At 41.9% G+C, this 11,032-nt stretch overlaps 1 long non-coding RNA gene across 1 annotated transcript in view; it reads right to left on the bottom strand.

The window, feature by feature from the left end:
* The window catches only part of LOC310641218, a 17,588-nt gene extending 13,700 nt beyond the window's left edge, over positions 1 to 3,888 (bottom strand). Inside the window, exon 1 of the long non-coding RNA XR_014492693.1 lies at positions 3,851 to 3,888. This is a non-coding gene — a long non-coding RNA (uncharacterized lncRNA). The remainder of the gene's footprint in view (positions 1 to 3,850) is intronic.
* Positions 3,889 to 11,032: the final 7,144 nt, after the last annotated feature.

Genomic DNA, 11,032 nt, shown 5'->3' with positions numbered 1-11,032 from the left:
GTGTGTGTGTGTGTCTGTCTGTCTCTGTGCGTGCGCAGGCACGACCGTGCGAAACACGCATCTGCCCAGAGCTCCACACCAGGTCTGGCGCAAAGGACGTCGGGATGCAGACTGGAAGCTTTTGGGTGGCTTTGCAAAGGGAAGAGATGTCGGCTTGTCCGTCTCTGCGTTGGGAAGCCGAATCCGCACGCAATCCCCACCGCTGTTTTGCGGCCGTGGAAATGGAAACGACGCAAGCCGCATGCGTCATGGCGGCCTCGCCCTCACCTGTTTAAGGTTGCTCTTCATGAAAGAGGAGACAGGTCCCTGGGACGGGACGTCACCGGGCCTTCGGTCTTGACGTCTGCGCTTACCGAGGAAGGTGTGTCCCAGCCAACATTAAAGGCCAGGCTTGTGTGCAAAGACCTTTGGCGGTCACCCCACCAGGCTTCTGGCTTTCGTTTCTCAACTGTCGGGACCCAAATTGGTTTAACTCAGAGGAGTAACCCTTTCCGCTCTGCTGCCATCTGCCCCGGGCCTTTCGCAGGGGGGTTGGGAAAAACCGAGGCCCTGAGCCAAAGCAGACGATCTGTTCTCCTGCGGAAAGTCAAGTCACGAGTAGCCTCCATCCAGCCCAGGAGCCCAAGTGTAGCTTGGTTAGCTTCACGGCAGAATTGGAAGGGGCCTTGGAGGTCTTCTAGTCCAACCCGCTTGCTCACGCAGGGGATCCTATCCCATTTCAGACAAATGGCGGTCCAGTCTCTTCTTAAAAACCTCCAGTGACGGAGCACCCACAACTTCTGAAGGGAAACTAACCAAGGAGAGAAGCAGCCTAGAACTAAGGAGAAATTTCCTGACAGTTAGAACAATTAACCAGTGGAACAACCTGCCTCCAGAAGCTGTGAATGCTCCAACACTGGAAGTTTTTAAGAAGAGACCGGACAGCCATTTGTCTGAAATGGTATAGTCATAAAAGAGCCAAGATTGCCTACCCTTGGTCTAGTAAGATTTGTGGACTTCAACTCCCAGAATTCCTGAGCCAGCCATTCTGAGGGGAAAGGGAGAGGTTTCCAAGCCGAGCCATGCTGGCTCAGGAATTCTGGGAGTTGAAGTCCAGGAGTCTTAAAGTTGCCATGTTTGAAGACCCCTGATCTAGATCAGGGGTAGGCAACCTTGGCTCTTTTCTGACTCGTGGACTTCAACTCCCAGAATTCCTGAGCCAGCATGGCTTGGCTTGGAAACCTCTCCCTTTCCCCTCAGAATGGCTGGCTCAGGAATTCTGGGAGTTGAAGTCCACGAGTCAGAAAAGAGCCAAGGTTGCCTATTCCTGGGCTAGAACTACAGATAACATGTGAAAATGGGGGATTCTCCTTGTGTTATGAGGGTATTCACTGCGAATGGGGCCCTATTCAAACAATTAACCAACTTTTACGTTACCCTCTGGGATCGATTTGTACACATACATAGACACAGAATAATAATAATAATAAGAATAATAAGAATAAGAATAAGAATAAGAATAATAATAATAATAATAATAATAATAAGAAGAAGAAGAAGAAGAAGAAGAAGAAGAAGAAGAAGAAGAAGAAGAAGAAGAAGAAGAAGAGGAAGAAGAAGAAGAAGAAGGTTAGAAGAAGAAAGTTAGAAGGGACTTTGGAGATCCTCTAGTCCAACCCCCTGCTCAGGGAGGAGACCCTATACCATTTCAGACAAGTGGCTGTCCAGTTTCTTCTTAAATGCCTCCAGTGATGGAGCTCCCACGACTTCTGAAGGGAAAATGTTCCATTGATTCTTTTTTTTTCAACTGTTGGGAAATTTCTCCTTTAATTGTAGATAGGTTCTCGCCTTGATGAGTTTCCATCCGTTGCTTCTCGTCCTGCCTTCAGGTGCTTTGGAGAATAGATTGAGCCCATGACAGGAGGGCAGTGTTCCAGTGTCTGATGGGCTGCCACGAGGCAGAGGGAAGGACGAGAAACAATGTTTGGAAACTGACCAAAGAGAGAAGCAACCTGGAATTAAGAAGAAATGTCCTGGCAGTGAGGACAATCAACCAGTGGAACAGCTTGCCACCGGAAATCGTGGGCGCTCCGTCACTGGAGATTTTCAAGAAGAGACTGGACAGTCACCTGTCTGGGGCAGTATAGGTTCTCCTGCTTGAGCAGGGGGCTGGACTAGAAGACCTCCAAGGTCCCTTCCAGCTCTACTCTACTCTACTCTACTCTACTCTACTCTACTCTACTCTACTCTACTCTTTGTAGCAGTCCCTGAGATATTGGAGCAGTGCTATCCTGTCACCCCAAGTCCTTCTCTTGATTAAACTAGACATTTCCAATTCCAGCATGACTGGAATGACTTGCTGGTCAGAAACATCTCCGCCATTATCACTGCCCGATACTGGGTCGGGGCTATATAAATCTACATTTTATAAAAGCTTTTAAACTCTTTAAATATTAAATTAACAATTTCCCTTTTGCTAGTTCCTGCATTTCTGACAGGCGTCGAGACTGCTGGGTTTTCTTTGGCAGCTGATTCCAGGAAGGTATTGCCGATCCAGAACAAACGGAGGTGGGCACACACAACACCCACCCCTGGGATCAGCCCAGGCTGATGGAAAGAACACAACAATGGGGAAAAACCCGGAACCCTTGGAAACAAACCAAAGGTTATCACGGAGCTTTGTGTTTTTTGGGAACAGACACCTGAGCTAACACCTGTGAGCAGAGTCACAGGTGACACAGCTTCCGCTTCCAGGTGAGCTCCTTCAACCACTCTCAGGGATTGCAAAGTTGGAATCACACACATGCCCATCATAGTAGGCTGGGTAATTAACAGCAGAGCTATATAATCAGTTAATTTAGAATTACAATTAGAGTTAGAATTAGAGATAGAGTTAGAAGTAGAAATTTTTTATTGGCCAAGTGGAATTGGACACACAAGGAATTTGTCTCTGGTGCATAAGCTCTTAGTGTACATACAAGCAATAAGTAATAAATGATGATTACAATCATAAAATACATTCACCATAAATCACAAGATATAACTCAGTGATTCTCTTTTTAAGAGAGTAGAATAGAGTACGGTAGGGTAAAATAGGGTAGAGTAGGGTAGCATATGAATGGAATGGAATGGAATAGAATAGAATAATATTAGGATAGAATAATATTAATAGAATAGAATAGAATAGAATAGAATAGAATAGAATAGAATAGAATAGAATAGAATAGAATAGAATAGAATAGAATAGAGAAATTAGAATAGAATAGAACAGAATAGAGAAATAGAATAGAATAGAATAATAACAGAATAGAATAGAGAAATAGAATATAGAAAATAGAATAGAAATAGAACAGAACAGAGTAGAATAGAATAGAATAGAATACAGAAATAACAGAACAGAATAGAGAAATAGAATTAGAATAGAATAGAATACAATAGAACAGAACAGAATAGAATAATAGAGAAATAACAGAACAGAATAGAGAAATAGAATAGAATATAGAAAATAGAGTAGAATAGAATTAGAATAGAATAAATAACAGAACAGAATAGAGAAATAGAATATAGAAAATAGAATAGAACAGAACAGAACAGAACAGAACAGCTCTCTAAAAGAAGGAAGAAAAAACATCCTGCAGCCAAGAAGGCTCCCCAGCCATTTGCACCACTCAGGTGACCCTGAGGACCCAGGTAAAACCTCCAAGTGGCCTCAACTCCTCTCTAAAAGGATGCAAATGACCAGCTGTCTGCAATAATAATAATAATAATAATAATAATAATAATTATTATTATTATTATTATTATTATTATTATTATTATTATTATTATTATTATTATTATTATTATTATTATTATTATTTTATTTGTATACTGCCCTTCTCCCGAAGGACTCAGGGCGGTGAACAGGGCAAACGTATAAAAGTACAAGAATACAAAAATTAACAAAGAATTAAACGAGATGCCCAAGTTACAACAATAGATCAAAATACATTTAAAACAACAATAAAATCCCAACCCATCCCCCATCAGGCCAGGCCGGCTTGTTCGAACAAATAAGTCTTCAGGCCGCGTCGGAAGGAGCGAAGGTCGGGCGCCATCCGGAGCTCAACCGGCAGTTGATTCCATAAATCCGGGGCACCCACAGAGAAGGCCCTCCCCCTGGGGGTCACCAGACGACATTCTCTGACCGGTGGCACCCTGAGGAGGCCCTCTCTGTGGGAACGCACAGGGCGGAGGGAAGTTTAAAAATCCTCCCATTCCCCCACCACCCAGTCAGAGCTGAAGAAGCTTCTGGGATGAGAAGCAAAACGTCTTCAAAGAAAAACAAGAAAGTCCAGTGGCCTCCTGAAAAAGAAGCACCTTTGACCTGGATGACGGAGAATCCCAATAAACAAGGGTGAAGAAGGAAGAAGTCCATAGTTCTGCGTACCAGCTCAAAATAAGAGCTAAGTAAGCACAATCTAACCACCATTGATATAATAGGATGGCCTGTTAACAATTGCCTGGGCTGTCAACCTGCCAGAATTCTCCAGAGCTTCTCCATCAGGTCTTATTCTCATCCAATTGCTAGTCATCAGAAGCACCTTCAACTGACTTCATCCCACATCCCTAAGTGCACAAATCGTCAACAGAACATAGTTGGAAGAGACCGTGGAGGTCTTCTAGTCCAACCCTGCTCGAGCAGACAAATGGTTGTCCAATCTCTTCTTGAACACCTCCAGGGATGGGACAGCCCCAACCTCTGACGGCAAGCCGTTCCGTTGGTTAATTGATAAGTTAATGAAGTTTCAGGTGAGGTTGCTGCCCCTTTGAGTAGCTTCTAGCTCACGACTCTAGCACAGGGGGTCTTCTAACGTGGTCCTTTGATGACTTGTGGACTTCAACTCCCAGAATTCCTCAGTCAGCGTGCCTGGCTGAGGAATTCTGGGAGTTGATGTCCACAAGTCACATGGCCACAAAGGGCCACGTTTGAGGACCCCTGCTCTAGCACAAGAAAGACCATATTGGGCCATATTATCATAGGTCCCGGGGGTCTTCAAACTTGGCCCCTTCATGACTTGTGGACGTCAACTCGCAGAATTGCTCAGCCAGCGTGCCTGGCTGAGGAATTCTGGGAGTTGACGTCCACAAGTCATCAAAGGGCCACGTTTGAAGACCCCTGCTCTAGCACAAGAAAGACCTTGCAAATGCTTGAGGCCTCCAACAGGTAGAGAACCAGGAAATCGACAGAACATCTGTCCATTCAAGGAGCTCTCCAAGGTCCTGTCACTCAATACTCAAAAGTCCTCATTTTATCACTGGAGGGCACACCCAAAATTCCTGCGGATCCTCCTATGATCGCAGTAGCCAAACTAAACGCACACTTATCTTCCTTCAGGAAACAGACACACAAAAAGACTTCACTGCTGGTATTCAGCAAAAATAAGAAAAGAAAATGAAAAAAACCACACACCTTATCTTCAAAGTTCCCTTCTATTTTGGTTGACTGACTCCTGTTTTTTAAAATCTGGCGGGTTGAATCTAGATGCACTGATAAGATGTTAGATAAGGGGTCTTCAAACTTGGCGCTTTGATGACTTGTGGACTTCAACTCCCAGAATTCCTCAGCCAGCCTGGCTGAGGAATTCTGAGAGGTGAAGTGTTAGATCAACCGAACTTCCTAAATAAGTAAGAAATATGGTAAGAAATTCTCCACCAGAATTTATTCTTCAAAAGTCATCCTATCAAAATCATGACTATATTTTAGAGGACCAAGCTTAGGCATGCTTTAATTTGTCTGATTTCTGGACCCAACAGTGATTTTTATATATATATATATATATATATATATATATATATATATATATATATATATATATATATGTGTGTGTGTGTAAATTACTAACAAAGAATTAAAGGGAAACTGAAATGCATTTCTGACTCATTAGTCGTCATCAGCCAGCCATACCCTTCTGAGATTCGAACCATGGGCTGATTGCATATGAGGCAGTGTTATTTGCCTCTAAGCCACAAGGTCTCTCTCGCTCTGTTAGCTTTTTTTTCTGCAAGGGAAGATATGTTTCAAATGTTAACTCTTTAGATTACCTTGCTAGGCCCCAAACATGGGGCAAATCTTTATTTCCTGTTTTCAGCCTATCTTGAAGGCTATCGAACAGGCAGTAGTCACACCGGACAATTCCTATATTTGTGTAAATTACTAACAAAGAATTAAAGGGAAACTGAAATGCATTTCTGACTCATTAGTCGTCATCAGCCAGCCATACCCTTCTGAGATTCGAACCATGGGCTGATTGCATATGAGGCAGTGTTATTTGCCTCTAAGCCACAAGGTCTCTCTCGCTCTGTTAGCTTTTTTTTCTGCAAGGTAATCTAAAGAGTTAACATTTGAAACATATCTTCCCTTGCAGAAAAAAAAAGCTAACAGAGCGAGAGAGACCTTGTGGCTTAGAGGCAAATAACACTGCCTCATATGCAATCAGCCCATGGTTCGAATCTCAGAAGGGTATGGCTGGCTGATGACGACTAATGAGTCAGAAATGCATTTCAGTTTCCCTTTAATTCTTTGTTAGTAATTTACACAAATATAGGAATTGTCCGGTGTGACTACTGCCTGTTCGATAGCCTTCAAGATAGGCTGAAAACAGGAAATAAAGATTTGCCCCATGTTTGGGGCCTAGCAAGGTAATCTAAAGAGTTAACATTTGAAACATATCTTCCCTTGCAGAAAAAAAAAGCTAACAGAGCGAGAGAGACCTTGTGGCTTAGAGGCAAATAACACTGCCTCATATGCAATCAGCCCATGGTTCGAATCTCAGAAGGGTATGGCTGGCTGATGACGACTAATGAGTCAGAAATGCATTTCAGTTTCCCTTTAATTCTTTGTTAGTAATTTACACAAATATAGGAATTGTCCGGTGTGACTACTGCCTGTTCGATAGCCTTCAAGATAGGCTGAAAACAGGAAATAAAGATTTGCCCCATGTTTGGGGCCTAGCAAGGTAATCTAAAGAGTTAACATTTGAAACATATATATATATATATATATATACACAGTATATATATATATATATTATCTACATCAGTGTTTATATTGTATTCTGCCTGCAAATACTTGGAAGATGCTTTATCTGTAGTACTGAAATAGGGGAGACATGATAGCGGTGTTCCAGTATCTGAGGGGCCAGGTTGTTCACCAGAGCACCAGAGGGAAGGACGAGAAACAACGGTTGGAAGAGAGAATCAACCTAGAATTAAGGAGAAACTTCCTGACAGTGAGGACAATTAATCATTTGTCTGAAATGATATAGGGTTTCCTGCCTCAGCAGGGGGTTGGACTAGAAAACCTCCAAGGTCCCTTCCAACTATTCTATTCTATTCTATTCTATTCTATTCTAGTCTAGTCTAGTCTAGTCTAGTCTAGTCTAGTCTAGTCTAGTCTAGTCTAGTCTAGTCTAGTCTATTAATTTTCTTTTCTATTCTATTCTATTCATATTCTATTCTATTCTATTCTACTCTATTCTATTCTATTCTAGTCTATTAATTTTCTTTTCTATTCTATTCTATTCATTTTCTATTCTATTCTATTCTAGTCTGTTCATTTTCTATTCTAGTCTAGTCTAGTCTTCATTTTCTATTCTAGTCTAGTCTAGTCTAGTCTAGTCTAGTCTTATCTATTCTCGTCTAGTCTAGTCATCTATTCTATTCTAGTCTATTCTATTCTAGTCTTATCTATTCTATTCTATTTATTTTCTATTCTATTCTATTCTATTCTAGCCTTCATCTATTCTATTCTATTCTAGTCTTATCTAATCTAGTCTATTCATTTTCTATTCTATTCTATTCTATTCTAGTCTAGACTAGTCTAGTCTTATCTATTCTATTCTAGTCTATTCTAGTCTTCATTTTCTATTCTATTCTATTCTATTCTAGTCTATTCATTTTCTATTCTATTCTATTCTAGTCTTCATTTTCTATTCTCTTCTATTCTATTCTAGTCTTCATTTTCTATTTTATTCTAGTCTATTCTAGTCTGTTCATTTTCTATTCTATTCTATTCTATTCATTTCTATTCTATTCTAAATACAATTAAATTATACGGTACATTTTATATGTGGAGTTTCCATCTGATTTCATGGCCACCTCCACCACCAATAAAAATTTATTTCAATTATGAATTTTTACACATCTTTTGAAAAAGTCTCAGGATTTAGACAAAGGATTTAAACCTTTCAAAACAAACCAGACTGGGAGCAAATTAACCCAGGCTTTTAAATTAAGAAGTGGCTGAAACATCATATAGAAACTACATTGTAAGCATGATGGGAGGGATTTATATTTTAATCCAGTCATCTATCCCAATCCTCTGGCAATGTACTTGCAGGCTACACATACAACAAGAAACAGAACAATGTCTAAACAATAGAACAGGGGTCTTCAAACTTGGCCCTTTTATGACTTGTGGACTTCAACTCCCAGAATTCCTCAGCGGCTGAGGAATTCTGGGAGTTGAAGTCCACAAGTCATAAAAGGGCCAAGTTTGAAGACCCCTGCAATAGAACAATGTCAAGGCAATAAAATAGCAGCACTATCAAATAAATACACGCAGAGATGATTTTCGGGATTTCTTAACTGCCTCAATCTGTTTATGACTCTGAGTGGTTTACAGAACTGACTTGCAGAATAAATAAATAAAAAACAAGAGTAAAAACCAGGAACTGCATTGTCAAAAATGACGTTGATGATAGCAACATTTTTCTGCCTGTAAAAACGGAATAACTCAGAGAAGATTTCTGATTCCCTAACTTGCGTCTCAACCTTAACGACTTTAAGGTGCATGTTTGTGTGTGTATTTCAACCCCCCCAGAATTCCCTAGCCAGCAGGATGGGAGTTGAAGTCCACACACATCTTCAAGTGGTTAAGGTTGAGAAAGGCTACCCTGAATACACAAAACTTTCTTTTTCCCACCTATCTTGGTTACGCGACACAAAGCATAAGTTAATCGGAAATGAACTTCCGGTTAATTTGAAATTAATTCAGAAAATCTTAAAAGAGTGTGCGGAAATGGATAGATGGACTTTAAAGATAAAAGAGAAAGAAGGTTCGGTGTACTTTAGAACACGGGGTAATTTTTATCGATGGCTAGAAAAACGACTGAGAGAGGAAGGATATGTGATATGTAACACTGAATAGATCCTAGAAAGAAGAAGAGTGACTGATTAATTAATGTATTGTTTATGATAATTGGTTAGCAGATCACATAGGAGCTGTGACTAAGGGGGCCTTCGCCCAGGTTCGCCTGGTGCGCCAGTTGCGGCCCTATCTAGACCGGCATGCCTTGCGCACATGCACTCGTGACCTTCCGTTTGGACTACTGCAACGCTCTCTACATGGGGCTGCCCTTGAGGACCACTCGGAGGCTCCAACTGGTGCAGAATGCAGCCGCGCGAGTTGTACTGGGAGTTTCCCGATACTCCCATGTTACACCTCTGCTCCGCGAGCTGCATTGGCTGCCGGTTGCCCTCCGGGTGAGATTCAAGGTGCTGGTAATGACCTATAAAGCCCTACATGGCATGGGTCCGGATTACCTATGGCAACACCTGCTGCTGGCATCAACTTCCCTCCGTCCAGTGTGCTCCCACAGAGAGGGCCTCCTCAGGGTGCCACCGGTCAGAGAATGTCGACTGGTGACCCCCAGGGGGAGGGCCTTCTCTGTGGGCGCCCCGGAGCTATGGAATCCGGATGGCGCCCGACCTTCGCTCCTTCCAGCGTGATCTAAAAACCTACTTGTTTGAACAATCTGGCCTGGTCTGATGGGTTTGGGGTTGGATTTAGTTTTAACACAGTTTTATTATTGTATTATATTGGGCATAATTATTAATTCTTTTCAACTTTTGTATTTATATTTTGATATTTATTGCCCTGGACACCGCCCTGAGTCCTTCGGGAGAAGGGCGGTATAAAAATTTAATAAATAAATAAATAAATATTCATTGGAGTTTTTTTCTTTTTGGATACATGTACCCAGACAACATGCGGTTGCTAAATGTTAAGAATGTTATTTTAAAAAATCCTAACCCTGACCTCCAACCCCAATCCCAACCCTAACCCTATTCCTAATCCTATAAAAACCAATAAAACATTTTTAAAAGAAAAATGAAAAAAAAAGAAAAAGAAATGAACTTCCAAGTTAATTTGAAAAGCTGGACTTAATTCCCAGGTTCAGGATGTGTCTGGAAGTCCTCTGTTTTTTTCTCTGCAAATGTACATCTTTTTTCTTTTTTCCCAATTGGATCGTAAGATACCAAGTTTTTTGTTGGCTGTTCAAGAAACTAGCCTCATCGGCGGCGGCGGCGGCACTAGTTCAAGCTGTCGCTAAAGCCGATTCCAAGATTACCAAACCCAACTGACTGAAAGGTTCATTATTAGCCAATCAAGGCCACTTCAGGTCTAAAAGGGAAAGAATCTGAAATTAGAAATACTCCTGCCAGGGTCACTGTACAAAAAGCAGCCGTTAGCCAAGGACGCGAAGCTCTGCGGAAGTTGCTTCCCAGAAGGGATGACCTCAACCCAACAAGGTCAGTCTCTGTGGACTCTGCCTTTCCTTGATTTCGGCTACAACCGGCACCGCGCCCAGGTTGGGTCTCCCCATATCTCAGCGACCGATGAGATACAACCCTGGAAAAGATGACCTCAGGAGTTGGCAGAAGACTTTGCTTTTCCATCAGGTTTTCTACCAACCTTTGTATCGTGGAGAGTCGGATCACCTGATCTGAGGTCACTCGGAAAGCTCTCGCCACGAATGGGGCACTTTCACTGCATCGGAGAGATGATTCAGTGACGTTCGCAATTTCTTTGGGCTCAATGAAAATAACCCTTAGGAAACATTCTAGGGGCTCAACTGTGGGAAGGAAGGGAGGGAGGGAGGGGGAAGGGGAAGGAAGAAAGGAAGAGAGAAATAGGGACAGAGAAAGAGGGACAGAGAAAGAGGGAACGAGAGAAAGAGGGAGAGAGAAAGAAAGAAAGAGAGAAAGAGAAAAAAGAAAAAAGAAAAAG

Source organism: Vipera ursinii (assembly GCF_947247035.1).
Source record: "Vipera ursinii genome assembly, chromosome: 5".
NCBI lineage: Eukaryota > Metazoa > Chordata > Lepidosauria > Squamata > Viperidae > Vipera > Vipera ursinii.
Note: the sequence above shows the minus strand (reverse complement) of the source record. Positions and strands in the feature narration are given on the sequence as shown.